Below are 15,737 nucleotides of genomic sequence, written 5' to 3' on the forward strand. Positions count from 1 at the left end.
TACAGCGTGTGTTGTGCGGTGTAATTATTGATATAGTTTTATAGATTGGGTCGTTACGGACGTCGCGATACCAAATATGTATAGGATTTGTCTTTTTGATCACTTTTATGTCAACTTTTATTGTGTATGGGGAATGTAATGCATCTTTATTATTGGGGGGGGGCTGTGTTGTGTTTTGGTGCACACTTTTTTTTCACTTTTACACTAGTGTACATTACTGTACACTAGTGTAAAATACTTAGATCACTGATACAATACACTGCAGTACCTAATGTACTGCAGTGTATTGTATCATGCCTCAGGCCACCCCTGTCAGCATGAGGCATCTCCATGGTGACCCCGGGGGCCTTCATTAGGACCCCGGATCACCATGGAGACCACCAGGACACCGGACGGCGCCACGGGACATCGCGATCCCGTAAGTGACCCGCGGCGACAACCGGGAAACACCGGCACCCGTTAGATGCTGCTGTCATGGTTTGACAGCGGCATTTAACGGGTTAAACTGCTCGGAGCGGAGAATCCTCCGCTCCGGGCAGTTACAGGAGGGTGTCAGCGGCCGCACTGACCGCTGATCCCCCGCTCTGCTGCCGCCGCCGGGCGGTAATTTATTCCGATGCGCCCGCCGTTAAAAGGCGTACGCATCAGAATAAAGCCCATTAGTGGCCGCCGTGAATATACGTGCAGCGGTCACTAAGGGGTTAAATAAATAGAATAGAGGGTAGGTATAGAAAGGCCCTTCTCTCCTGTGATGTGTCTGTTGGGAGAAGGGGGGAGGGATGGGAATTGAATTAGATAAATCCAGATAGATCCATTGGTGGATTAAAAAAAAGTTAAATATGTGAGTAAAGGTTAAGACTGTAATGGTGGGGTAGCGGTCCTGATTTCCGGCTGTATAGAGAAAGTATGTTTAGTCTTTAGAAGGGGATAACAAGTGTGGGAAGGGCGAGGGTTCTCCACCCCACCCCCCGGGTTTGGGCGCTCAGAAAAGACATATAGGGCCACATGTATCATCCTGCGAACGGATGATTTTCGGCGGAAAGTGCCGATTTGCGTAGGTTTTCGGCGGTGGGCACCGGCGCGCACGGGATTTATGTAGAGGCAGTTTGCCTCCACATAAATCTCCGTAGCGCCGGAGCTGCGGGGGCATTTTTAAGTCCGGCGTAAAAAACGCCGGACTTAATAAATGCCCCCCATAGTAAAGAAAAATGGTTCGACCTCCTCTCTGAAGGGTATTAGGAGATCAGATATGGAAATACAAAGGTTTATTGAAATATAATGTAAGTATGGTGATAAAAAATATCTCTGGGGTAGAGACGGGTACAAGTGGAGCTTGTTTCCACTGGAGAGGTGTGGGATATAAGATGGGATGAAGAATGTGTAGCAGGAAGATAGGGAGATAGAAAGGATTCCAAATGCTTTGGTGTTTTAATGTGAATATGCAGATTTTTTTTATATATATATATATTTTGGTGGGTATTTATCAAGGTAAATAAAATGTTTAAAAATGGCCAATTTTGTCAAACAAATAAATTTTACTTAAAGTGTCACTGTCATTACAAAAACGTTTGACATGTCATAGAGACTCTTTTTTCTAACTCTGCAGTGCAGTTTCTCTGCCTACTCATTCTCCAGATTGGCACGGGTCTGAACACTCAGACCTGGACCAATCAAAACTTTTATCATGTCTCTATGACATGTCAAAAGTTTTTTGTAATGAAAGTGACACTTTAACCCCTTAACAACGCATGACGGGTATACCCGTCATGCGGCCGTTAAGGGTAAACAGAGAGGGCTCCCGGCATTAGCCCTCTCTGCAGCCTGCAGTCCCGGTTGCTATGTGTAGCCAGAGACTGCAGGTATTAGCCGCCGCGGCCGGCTAATTAACTATTCAAATGCATCTGTCAGAGCTTACAGCTGCATTTGGATAGTAACTGTGCCCCCTGTCCCTGGTGTTTCGTGGGGGAGATCCATTGTAATGAGCCGGCCGGGGCTCAGCGTCGGAATGACGTTGGTTCCGGCTTGTCAATCTATTTAGATGGTCTGCAGCAGACCATTATAATAGAGCACCGATCTGATGGATTGGTGGTCTATTATATACACAGCATTGATCTCAATGGGAGATCAGTGCTGTGTATATAGAAGTCCCCAGGGGGCTTCTAATTACTGTTAGTGAAAATAAAGTGTTTTTGTTAATAAAAAAATCCCCTCCCCTAATAAAAGTTTGAATCACCCCCCTTTTCCCATTTTATAAATAAAAATAAATAAATAAACATGTTTGCTATTGCCGCGTTCGTAATCGCCCGAACTATTAATTTATCACATTGCTGATCTCGCACGGTAAATGGCGTAAGCGCAAAAAAATCCCAAAGTTCAAAATTGCACATTTTTAGTCGCATCAAAGCCAGAAAAAAAAGCCTCATAGACCAAAGGATAAAAGCGCTATAGGCCTGGGAATAGAGCAATTTTAAGGAACATATATTTGTTAACAATGGTTTGAATTTTTTACAAGCCATCAGATACAAGAAAAGTTATACATGTTATATATCGTTGTAATCGTAACGACTGGAGGAACATATATAACATGTCAGTTTTTCCATAGGACACTTTTTTTTTATTTCACCGCGCATATAATTTTTTTTAATGGTTTCGCAGCATATTTTATCGGAAAATTCAGCCTGTCATTGCAAAGTACAATTAGTGACGCAAAAATAAGGGCTCATGTATGTCTGTAGGTGTAAAAATGCAAGTGCTATGGCCTTTTAAGCACAAGGAGGAAAAAACAAAAACACAAAAACGAAAATTAGCCTGGTCCTTAAGGAGTTAACTGCTGTTACTAAAAAAAAGTGTCAGGGTTTAGCGGAAGGTACATTTACTATAATATAGGTTATACATTGTAGTTGAAATTGTAGTCTTGCTGCAACCTGTGATTGGCTGAGTGGGCTGTCAGTGAGCAGGGACTTGCAGACTCAAGCAGGAGTGTGACAATGGAGTAAGAGTAGGTAAGCATGGGCTGTTCATTATTTTTACTGGTAATGGCAGCTAAAATGTTAAATATGAAATGATACAAAGAATGAAAATCTGCTGCGAGAATGGAGGGCCATAGGGTATAATGGTATCACATTGGATTTCACTGTGAAACTCAAAGTGTGGAATCCGCTGTGAACTCAGTATGTGTAAAGGCATCCTTATGGAAAAAATGTAAAGAAATAATAATTTTACTTAGCTGGAATATCCTCATTTGTTTGCTACATAAATTAAACTAGATCCAAGTAAATGAACGCTCACTCGCCTCCCCCCCCCCCCCCCCCCCGTAAAGAATCCCATAGGGCTATTCTACACTACTCCCTAACCAGACTTGAATAATATCCCAAAGAACCTCTTGAGAATCCAGGAGGAGTTGTCCAGACTTGTGCGGTCTTCTCAGAAGTAGTGGGAGATTGAGAAGCTTTATTAGTGGAGATTAGCGCTTTGCAGAGAATGGGATTTATCTTGCTGCTTAATATCGGAGCAAAACAAAAGAAAATATACAAAGTGACTCGTGGTGATGAAGAAACTCTTGGCCGGAGCATTTGTCTCATTTGAAGCAGATGTGGTCCCCGACATGGAAGGCGGTAAAGACTGGAGGCTTGAGATCACTCATAATTACTCATCCGGTTCTTTGAGGGCCTGTTTACTCTCCAGATGGAAGATGTTCTCGGGTTGTATACCTTCCCAGGAAGATTTACTGTGATGTATAAACTCTGTTCAATTCATACATTGTATCATTGTGTAATGTAGTAGTGTCTCTCTCTATTGGTCACTCCTTTTCAACCATCTTTAAATTCTCTTATCTTTTTGTGCATACTGCTCCCAAGCAGTCTATAGTAAGGTTGCATTATATCTTTCTCAGTAATGGAGATTGCCTGGTGTATATCTGTCTCCTCTAATATGGAGCCCTGTTCTTGGGACCAGTAAGGGTCCAAGTGATCAGACCCCCAGTAGTGAAACATTTGGTGCTTACCCAATTGATAAGCCATCATAAAATTCATTGATGATTGTGTGTCTATTAGTACAGATGAGCGAAATTACAGCATTAACAAAGCAAAGTGCAAAGTGTTATACAACTTTGTAATGTGTATTATTTAAGTGAATGGCCCCCACCCCGGAAGTGTTGGTGCATTATACTTACGTGTTCGCTGTCGACCCCGGACACCATCTTGTGTCAACAACGTCATCTTAGGGAGGCCGGCCAAACCGCTCCAGTCGTCCCTCATGCCGGCCCCCCCTCTGCTGCGTCATCAGCTGCTCAGCTGGGGGGGGGGGCGGCATGAGGGATGGCTGGAGCGGTTCAGCCGGTCTCCCGAAGATGGCGTCCGGGGTCGACAGCGAACACATTTAGTGAATAAAAGTATTAGTATTTACTGAATAAAAGTTAAACGCCGCACTACCGCTCCAGCCATCCCTCATGCCGCCCCCCCCCAGCTGAGCAGCTGATGACACAGCAGAGGGGGGGCCGGCATGAGGGACGACTGGAGCGGCACCAGTCCTCCTTCATGCCGGCCCCCCTCTGCCGCGTCATCAGATGCTCAGCCGCGATTGGCTGAGCATAACTAAGCTCAGCCAATCTCAGCCAATCGCAGCTGATGACGCTCCCCTCATGCCGGCCCCTCTCTGCCGCGTCATCAGCTGCTCAGCCGCGATTGGCTGAGCTTTGTTATGCTCAGCCAATCGCGGCTGAGCAGCTGATGACGCGGTAGAGGGGGGGCAGCATGAGGGACGGCTGCAGCGGTTCGGCCGGCCTCCCGAAGATGACATCGTTGTCACAAGATGGCGGCCGGGGGTCGACACAAATCAGGTGAGTATAATGCACCACACTTGTGGGTTTAGCGTGGGTGGGAGGAACACGGGGAAGGGGGCCATTCACATGCATAACATACGTTACAAGGCTATGTTCACACTACAGCAGCTGATGACGCGGTAGAGGGGGGCCGGCATGAGGGACGGCTGCAGCGGTTCGGCCGGCCTCCCAAAGATGACATCGTTGTCACAAGATGGCGGCCGGGGGTCGACACAAATCAGGTGAGTATAATGCACCACACTTGTGGGTTTAGCGTGGGTGGGGGGAACACGGGGAAGGGGGCCATTCACATGCATAACATACGTTACAAGGCTATGTTCACACTACAGCAGCTGATGACGCGGTAGAGGGGGGCCGGCATGAGGGACGGCTGCAGCGGTTCGGCCAGCCTCCCGAAGATGACATCGTTGTCACAAGATGGCGGCCGGGGGTCGACACAAATCAGGTGAGTATAATGCACCACACTTGTGGGTTTAGCGTGGGTGGGGGGGAACACCGATGGCAACAATGGCCGTAGTTTTATGTAGTGTGAACATAGCCTTGTAATGTATGTTATGTATGTAAATGGCCCCCTTCCCCGTGTTCCCCCCACCCACGCTAAACTCGCAAGTGTGGTGCATTATACTCACCTGATTTGTGTCGATGGCAACAACGGCCGTAGTTTCTGCAGGGTGGAACAATGCCTTAGTTTCAATGGGATCCCGGCCGGAGCGTATACACATCATATACGCTCCGGCCGGGATAACGTGCGGCCCTGCAAATAACTGACATGTCAGTTTTCTGCGGCCGCAGTTCAATGAATTGCGGTTGTAGGAAATCCTGTCAGTTCGCTCGCTCTATAGTGTGCAGGGGGAAGCTCTGATGCGGGCGCGCGCTGATGCGCCCGCATCAGAGCTCTGCGGCCGGACAAATCATCCAGCCGCGATGATCCGGGCAGAGACCATCCGTTCTGTGACCTGGCCGGGGTCACGGAACGGCCGGATGTTCACGTTGTGCGAACATAGCCCAAAGTTGTATAACTTTGTAATGTGTGTTATTTTGTGAATAATTTCTTAGCGCCGCACTACCCCTTTAACTCCTTGTCGTTCCATTGAGGGTGCCTGGAAAACAAAGATGCAGTCCTGGGAAACTGGTAGAAATTTCCCAGGACCGGATCCAGCTTTTCCAGACTGGCAAGTGCACTTTAAAGGACCAGAGTCCGCTGCAAGAAAATCTAGCTATAGCTATATATTTCTGAGTTCATGACACCTGTCTGCATTCCCCCGGCATGCTCCTACATGCTTCTCTTGGACCCTGCACACTGCCACCCCACTCAGGCAATCACTGCGCTGTCCTGCCACAGCCAGTGATTGGCTGAGCAGGCCATCACTGAACAGGGACCTGGAGAAGCATGTGGGAGCAAGCAAGGGGAACACGGACAGGTAAGCTTGGAGACAGGAGCTAAGTAGCTAATTTTTACTCTAATCTTAACCCCAGGTCAAATTAATGCAATGTTCCTCCCCGTCTTCTAAGAGCCATACCACTTTTATTTTTCCAACTACACAGCTGGCTGGGGTGTCATTTTTGCGCCATGATCTCTAGTTTTTATTAGTATTATATTGGTGTGAAAGAAAATTTTTGCAGCAATCCTGGTGTTTTTTCTTTTGTTTGTTTACACCGTTTACTGTGCGGGAACAATATTGTTACATTTTAATAGATTGGACAATTCTGCACGCTACGATATATAATATGTTTATTTTTTCTCTACATATTTTAATTTTTTTAATGGGCAAGGAGGTATTTTAAAACCTTATTGAGGGAGTTTATAAGGGTTTTTTTAACCCTTAGAGGACCCAGCCCTTATTTTTTGCCCCACTAATTGTACTTTGCAAAGACAGGCTGAATTTTTTCATAAAGGACACTGCGAAACCAGAAAAAAATTCAGTGTGGTAAAAATTGAAAAAAAAACAAAAACATTTTTTTTTTTTTTTTCGTTTTTACGCCGTTTGCCCTGGGGTAAAACTGACTTGTTATATATGTTCCTCAAGTCGTTACGATTACAACGATATGTAACGTATAACTTTCATTGTATCTGATGGCCTGTAAAAAATTCTAACCATTGTTAACAAATATATGTTCCTTAAAATCGCTCTATTCCCAGGCTTATAGCGCTTTTATCCTTTGGTCTATGGGGCTGTGTCAGGTGTCATTATTTGCGCCATGAAGTGTTCTTTCTATCGGTACCTTGATTGTGCATATGCGACTTTTTGATCGCTTTTTGTTACAATTTTTCTGGATTTGATGCGACCAAAAATGCGCAATTTTGCACTTTGGGATTTTTTTGCGCTGACGCCATTTACCGTGCGAGATCGGGAATGTGATAAATTAATAGTTCGGGCGATTATGCACGCGGTGATACCAAACATGTTTATTTATTTATTTTTATTTATAACATGGGAAAAGGGGGGTGATTCTGACTTTTATTAGGGGAGGGGGCTTTTTATTAATAGTAACACTTTTATTTTTACTTTTACACTTATACTAGAAGCCCCCATGGGGGACTTCTAATATAAGTGCACTGATCTCTCATTGAGATCTATGCTGCATAGATATGCAGCTTAGATCGATGAGATGTAACATGTGTGGATTGCTCCTCCGGGACATTGCGATCCTCTCCACTAGACACCAGGGAACGGCTGCATCAAGTAATCGGATGCAGCTGTCAACTTTCACAGCTGCATCTGATTACTTTATTAGCGGGCACGGCGATCGGACCATGCCCGCTAATAGCCGCGGTCCCGGGATACCAGTGGCACCCCGGAACCACGGCGGTTCAGAGCGCGGCCGCCGCACGGCCCCGCTCTGAACGCGTGGAGGCGGCCCTGGACGTACGGCTACGTCCAGGGTCGCCTAGGTGTTAAAAAAAACTTTTAAAAACTTTTTTAAAAATATTTAATATCGCATATACTGATGCCATAGCATAGCACTGATCAGTACTATCGGCGATCTGTGCATAGAGTCTGCCTGAGAGCAGACTGTATCTACAGATCGCCGATCTGACAGGACGGAGGTAAGTGTCTTAGTGATCGGGATCCCCGCAGCACTATCCTGTCACTGAGTTCCTTAAACACCATGATCGCAGTGGTGTTTAAGGGGTTAACGATAGGCAGCTTCGGGATTGCAGCTGCCTATCATTATGCTCGGCTCCGGGGACACAGATGTGTGCAAGGCCGCTCACACTGCAGCCGCCCGGCACACATCAAAACCCTCTTAGTGTCAGGAACGTATATATGCGTATTGCTGACATAAAGGGGTTTAGTCTATGGCACAATACACTCTCGTAGCTGAATGAAAAACCGATGCAAAAATGGAGTGACATAGACTTTTATAGAAATCAGTATTGCAGTTCATTTCACAGCAAAACTTGCAGCATACTGTGTGTGTGAATGCAACCCTGAAACACTAAATCTGATATTTATCCAACCTTGTGTGGAGGAGCAGTTGCCCATAGCAACCAATTAGATTCTAGCTTTCAATTTTTTATGGAGCTAATAAATTCCCTGCAAGGTATATTAGATAAGTTTGAATATATAAGACTGGTTGATACATTAATACCTATGGCCGAAATATTAACTACAGCCCCTTATGATGATGATTTATTGACCCCTGACTGAACATCTGCACTTTTTTTGTAAAAATTTGAGGGAGGAATATAAAATAGATATTAAAAACACATGCTATACAAGTACATTTTCAGTAATATACTTGCTTGGTTTATATACAGAACAGACAAGAAATTGCCACTAGGAGGCAGGATGCTTATAAAGGAAATGCAAAGACGTTGTGTCCGGAGATTGCTGGGACAGATGATGTTGATGCAGCTGCTGTGGATTACAATGTAATTGCTGAAATAGACACAAATAATGATATCTAGTTCACATGAACAAAAGCTGAATGACTGTAAACTGTGATCACCTAGACCCAGGCAAAACACATCATAGACTACCAGTCCACTCCAAAATTCCAGGCCTTAGTGCCAGATTACTATGAGGAATTGATGAACGGCCTTTGAACCCTCTCAGACTTTTCTATTTCTATGGTCTTATTCAGGATTTATAGAGGGGAAATATTACATTTTCAGCTCAGAATTTTATCTCTCCTTTTAGAATGTTATTTGCTTGTACAGCTGCTGCTTGGCATTGAGCTTGCTTGTAATTATTATATGAGTCTTTCTCTTGTTCTGTTATCCCCAAGTTTTTGTGGCCGTATATGAAAACATATCTGTCATTTAGAAAAACTTTTAATTTGTTACAGGGACAGTTTTTAAAACTCTGGGTTCTCTGCAACGATCAGAAGAGCGATTGAGAAGAGATTGAGAGGCACACTGTATGTAGCATGCTTCGCTCTCCTGCTGTCCAGTGGCCCCAGAGACCTATAATGTAGCTGCTAGACAGAAACTTCTCCCAGTTTATTCACATGAACAATGGGGTGGGAAGGCCCGAACAATCAAAATCATAGTGCCCAAAATATCAATAAAAAAAAAAAAAAAAAAGACTGTATTATAAACCATTTTAGGGGGGGGCTTGTACCAAAAGCTATAACCCTAAAAAATGTTTCCTTTTCATCTGATATTTGCTTCCAGAATATGTTCTTTCTTATGCACCAAATGTAGTCATATTTTGCCACCTAAACAGTTGACATTGTTGCAAGGTGCATCAGCTACAGCTACAAGCTGTATAATTCCTTTCATTTTCCCATCTACCAACTTTACATTTTACCATAAAGTACTCTGCAAAAACTGAAAAAATTTAAAACCCTGCAATTTCAAAAATTGGCCTAGGGGTTGTTTTTATGCAGTTCTCCGAGCAGTAAAACTGACATGTCATCAGTACTCTTACAATTATACACAATTTGTATGTTTTACTACGGTTAAAAAAAAGTTTAACTTTTTACTAAAAAAAATTGATTTGTAGTTTTTATCATTACCATTTTGTTCCGTTTTTACTTTATTATTCAGTTTTATCTGTGATGTGACCAAAAACCCCCTAAATTCTGACATTTACTTGTTTTTTTTAATGACATTCACTGTTGTAACGCCTGGAGTAGTGGATCCACTGGACCGTCACCAGCGATGGCACTAACCTCACCAGGGAGCGGAGTCTAAGGGGCCGCTGGCTTTCACCAGAGCCCGCCGCAAGGCGGGATGGACTTGCTGCGGCAGGCGACCCCCAGGTCGCTACCCCTGGCTTGGTTGCTGGTGACGGCAGGCGAGGCGTGGCAGGAGCAGTAGGCAGGAGATGGTACTGGCAGAGGTCTGTAGGCGTGACCGCAGGTGACAGGCTGAACACAGGAACTAAAGTGTAACGGGGAAGCAGGAACCAGGAACAAGGAGTAGGGACCAGGTAGCGGACAGGAATCAGGAACAAGGACTAGGGACCAGGTAGCGGACAGGAATCAGGAACAACAGGGAGCTGGGCCAAACGCTATGGGAAGCATGTAGAGGCTCCAACACCTGTAGTGGGGCAGGGCTGGAATTTATAGGGAGTGATTGAGTGCATAGACCAATTAGGAGCGCACTGCCCCTTTAAATCTGAGACAGCCGGCGCGCGCGCGCCCTAGGAGGCGGGGACGCGCGCGCCGGCCGGCACAGCGACGGACAGGAGCGTGGAGAGGTGAGGCGCCCCCCGGGGCCGAAGTAACAGCAGCGCCGGGTCCCTGCCTAGGGACACCGGCTGCTGCATGGGAAAGAGAGGAGTCGCGGCGGCGGCCCGGAGCATGGGAAGCCGCCGCGGCCGTGACAACTGTGCAGGATCAATAACATTATATATAAACAGTTCAGACAATTCTGCACGCCACAATACAAAATATGTTTATTTTTGCATTTTTTTATGTGGAAAAGGGCTGAGGAGAATCTACCACAGGGCCCGCTGCAAATGCAAGGTCTCTAACGCACTCAAAAAAGGAAAAGTGCAACAGCATGCTGCAAATGCTAAGACATGTTGTTAATATATTCAGTATATTTAGAATTACAAAACTGCTATAGAAAAAATAGAAGAAAAGGAGGTTTTTAACCCTTTAAGGGCGGAGCCAATTTTCATTTTTGCTCTTTCATTTTCTTCTCCTTGTGTTTGAAAAACCATAGCTTGCATTACTTCACCTACAGACCCACACGAGCACTTATTTTTTGTGACACTAATTGTACTTTGCATTGACCTACTGCATTTTTCCATAAAATATGCTGCCCAACAGGGAAAAAATGGTTTGTGAAGTGGAATTGAAAAAAAAGCAACATTTTTTTTAATATGGTGGGTTTTGTGTTGATACCATTCAACCCATGGTAAAACTAACATGTTATTTATGTTCCTCAGATCGGTACGATTACATGTAACTTGTATAACTTTTATTTTATTCGATGGCTTTTAAAAAATAAATAAAATAAAAGGTCTTCAAATTGCTCTATTCCCATCCTTATAAACTTTTATCCTTTGGTCTATGGGGCTGTGTGAGGTGTCATTTTTTGTGCCATGATCTGTACTTTCTATCTGTACCTTGATTGCGCATATGGGAGTTTTTGATTTTTTTTTTTTTATTACAATTTTATCTGGATTTGAAGTGACCAAAAAATCGACAATTTTGCACTGTGGCGGGATTTTGCGCTGACGCCCTTTACCGTGCAAGATCAGGAATTTGATAATTTAATAGTTTAATATTTGTTTCTTTATTTTGATTAATAAAATCGGAAAAGGGGGGGGTGATTCAAACTTTTATTAGCGGAGGGGATTTTTTTATTGATGAAAAAAAACTATTTAAATTTTTTTTTTTTTTTAACTTTTAGTCCCCCTGGGGGACTTTTAGTATTACTGCAGTGATCTTTCATAGAGATCACTGCAGTGTACTTACAAAACACAAATCAATGAGATCAATGATAGATTGCTTAGGACTGCCTGAGCCAGAAGCAATCTATTACCGAGCCAGGGTCAGCATCATACAGATGCTGAGGCCTGGTCGGGTAGGCAGAAGGGTTTGCCACTCTGCGATTGCCTCATGGGGGGGCGATCTCCCCCACTAGACAGCTGCATCTAACTAGCTAATTAGCCGGCCGCGGTGATCAGCCACAGGGGCTAACGCATAAGGTCCCTGGCTGTACATAACAGCTGAGTGCCGCACGCTGCAGAGAGGGATGGGGCCGTGAGCCCACTCTGCATCTCCTTAGTGGCGGCATGATAAGTATACTCACCATGTGTTCTTAAGGGGTTAAAAGGGGTTTTCGGATTTAAAAATACTTGTCCCCTATGCACAGGATGAGGAACAAGTATGAGATTGTAGGGTGTCCCACCTCCATGCCCCCCTGGCATCTCTCAATTGGAGACCTGACTCCTTCATTCTGAACTGAGCTGCAAGTTGGCGCATGAGCCACGGCTCATTCATTCTCTATGGAGCCTCCACACTAGCCAGATATAGGCAGAGAAACATGCACATTTCACCCCACAGCTCACCACGCGATCTGTCTCATTGCAGCAGACGGTCCAGCAGCAATAAAGTCATGGTAATGCTGTAAAGTAAATGTTATTGTGGATACGTTGACCCTAAAAACCTTAACATCTGATTTGATCTTGCAGCTGCTGCTTGTACTCAGCTTGTATTTTATGGGGAATTGAAGTATTTCCTGATAAAGACGGCTAGTGAAAGGATCTTGTCTCAAAGAGGATGAAAGCAGTTGTAAGTGAATTTAAAAGTTAAGGTTACAAAGTAAAAGTTAAGGAGATAAGAGACAGATATCAGTAGGTGATGGTGGAGATCCCTGTATAGCAAGCGGGGAGAGTCTACTTACAAAGCTTAAGGTTTTAAAGCCAAATTCTGGCTACTTGTGTGTCCCCTTAAAAATTACTTTATTAATGTAAAAAAAAATTAACACATATGAATAACTTGGGCATGTAATTAAATTATGAAGAATTATGATGTTTACAGCTGCCCATTCCCCTCGCTCTGTCTCCCATCAGGCATACACGCTTATCTCCTAGGCCTAGGACAAGAAACATATTCCTGTCTGGGGCACAGGGCATCCTTTTCTCATACTAACCAAGAAGTATACAAAAATGAGTAATTACCATTCCGTGCAAGTAATGATTAATTATTAGCAATATATATCATCATTTCTTTATCATGCTAAAACATACATGACTGGAGTAGGGAAAGGACCTCTTTACAGGCTTAATCTAGCCTGGAGTTATTTTTAGGCTATGGTTCCTAGGTGCACGAAGTAAATTTATGGCTGTTTTTCTTGAACGGCATAATTTCACATAAAATAACCATAATAGCCATTGTTATATGCCTTTATTTGCCATGCAATGACGGTTGCAGGCAACCAGGATGTAATTTTTACCTACTGGGAACACAGCCTTAGGGCCCTATTACATCAACAGATTATCTGACAGATTTTTTTGAGCCAAAGCCAGGAACAGACTATAAACAGAGAACATGTAATAAAGGAAAGACTGAGATCTCCTCTTTTCAAATGCATTTGTGGCTTTGGGGAAAAAAAACCTGTCAAACAATCTGTTGGTGTAATAGGGTGTAATGAAATTGCTGATTACATTGATTACTATGGAATTCCAGCCGGAGCGTATACACACTGTATATACTCCGTCCGGGATTCCTTGTGGCTGCAGAAAAAACTGACATGTTAGTTTTGTGCGGCCAATATTCATTGAATAGCGGCCACACAAGACTTACAGAGCAGACAATGTAAAGTCCGGCTCTGGCCACACTTTACATTGCCGGCTATGGTGATTTGGAATACAGGCACTTCCAAAGTGCCCGCATTTCAAATCAAAAGAAATGAAGTTCCGGTCATTGATCATATAGACAAAACCGGTCATTGATCATATAGACATAGGCAGTCTAAGTTAAAGAGCCGGCCCAACCCCCCCGGTGGAGCCCCATGTACTTACCCCTTCCACAAAGTCCTGCTCCTGAATAGGGAGTAGTAGAGTCGTGCCGACTGAGTTTTGCATTGAGAGGTTTACAGAAGAGGTTCAGAAGAATAGAGAGAGCAGGATACTTGAGAAGAAAGAGAGAGAGAATACTTGTGCCCATGTTTTGACTCTTGGTTCTTTGCACCACCTATTGCCCTACCACTGTCGGGGGACCCATCCTAGTGGGTTACACAACCCCAGACCTTGTTACCTGGGATGAGCAGAATGCTGAGGGTTCAATGCTAACACCCGCGCTGCGAGATAGAGTTCATAGGCTTCTAGCAACTTTGCTCTATTCGGATAAGTTCCTAGCCTTGCTTTGTGGATACTGGCCTGCACTGTGTCTCTCCTTGTCCACGGCCTGGGTTAAGATGATCTCTGTCCTCTCTAGTAAAGGGTTTAGCACTGCATAAAGTTGCGTGGAGTTACTTGAGAAGAAAAGATTAGCTTCATGTGCCTGGGCTGCGCACTGAGACTGGGGACCTGGCAGAGGGCCAGGGCCCAACTGGACTACTGTAGAAAGCGCTCTGGCTTGTGTCCTTCCTCTACAGAGTCTAGCGACAAAAGACCTCAACACTTCCTCTACCCATGTGACTTCCTATCTACAGCCCCTGTAAGGTTTGCTGTGAATTGGTGAAGAGTGCATATGTAAGAAGTAAAGAGAAATGATAGGATAGAAGAAGAAAGTATGCTCATTGGTCTACAGATCCATGTGAAATACAAATAAACAAACAAACCCTTTCCATATGAAAGCTGTGAAACAATTAAGTACATACAATTACAATAGTGACATCACCACTTACATCCAAAAAGTATAGGCTTTTACAAAGGGTGTAACTAATAGTAACACCCGTGGTGGGACACCACAATATTAGTTTATGGAGTTGTATCAGATTAGAATAAATGTTCTGTGCTGCTTCTAAGAAACAACACCACTAATGCTTATGGCAGTGTCTGGTAGTGCAGCTTAGCTTTATCCGCAAAATACTGTAACACACAAAACCCATGGACATTTTAAAGTAAAAGACATGTGGTCTTTTGGATCACAGGGTTTTATCTCTTTTATTATAAACCCTAAAATATGATTTGCTTTTGCAGCTGTTGCTTGGCAGTAAGTATTTGGCAGTATTTACTAAAATGGGCATAATGGTAGGACCTCTTTATGGGGCAAATCTAGCCTGGAATTATGCTTACATTGTAACTGCTATTGACTAAAGGTAAAAACAGGTAGTCATACAATGATATTAGTTAATGGAGTTGTGTCAGATAAATATGAATGATCTTGTATTAGAAACAGCACCACTTATGGTTGTGTGTTGTAGCTTAGCCTTATTCAACAGAATTCTGTAATAGCAGACATAACCCATGGACAAAAGTGGTGCTATTTGAGGTATAAATGCAGATCCTTAATCCTAGGTTCATGAAATCATCATTGTGTTACAAATGCTACCAAGCAAGTTATTGACAGTTCATATGAGGTTTTCTCTATCTTCTTACAGGCATCAATAAGCCCCACAAGCTTCAACAAGACAGAATAGACTGGGGACGCTGTAAAATGTAGGCGGTGTGATTTCCATATGTAATGTGTGTAATATGACTCAATGCATTCACACCTGTGAATTCTTTGGTTGTTCTATGAAAGGTTCACATAACAAGTACATCTAGCAGATTAGGAACCCAAATACCCTTCTCTTCTATATGCTGAAGTGACACTGGCACTAGAGAACTCCTATACACACCACACTCCATGTGAACCTCATTGGGTGGTGAAATTTTACCTGGACCCTAATTTATGAATCAAAGTGGAGACTCATGGTTGCCACTGTGTATAACATAATCGCCCAATTTAATGGGTACCATGCAGCACTACATTTCCACCACAGCAGCCCATGCTACTCATCCAATGACAACAAATAGAGGATGGAAAAGATCCATTAGTATAA

General features: G+C 43.8%; 1 long non-coding RNA gene across 1 annotated transcript; it reads left to right on the plus strand.

Moving 5' to 3' along the window:
* The first annotated feature begins 361 nt into the window (after positions 1–361).
* LOC138772861 (uncharacterized) lies at positions 362–15,370 on the plus strand. The gene is made up of 3 exons (XR_011359838.1): positions 362–418; positions 12,439–12,538; positions 15,294–15,370. It is a non-coding gene; the product is annotated as an uncharacterized lncRNA (long non-coding RNA).
* The last annotated feature ends 367 nt before the right edge of the window (positions 15,371–15,737 follow it).

The sequence above is a fragment of the Dendropsophus ebraccatus genome, chromosome 14, assembly GCF_027789765.1.
Source record: "Dendropsophus ebraccatus isolate aDenEbr1 chromosome 14, aDenEbr1.pat, whole genome shotgun sequence".
Classification (NCBI taxonomy): Eukaryota; Metazoa; Chordata; class Amphibia; order Anura; family Hylidae; genus Dendropsophus; species Dendropsophus ebraccatus.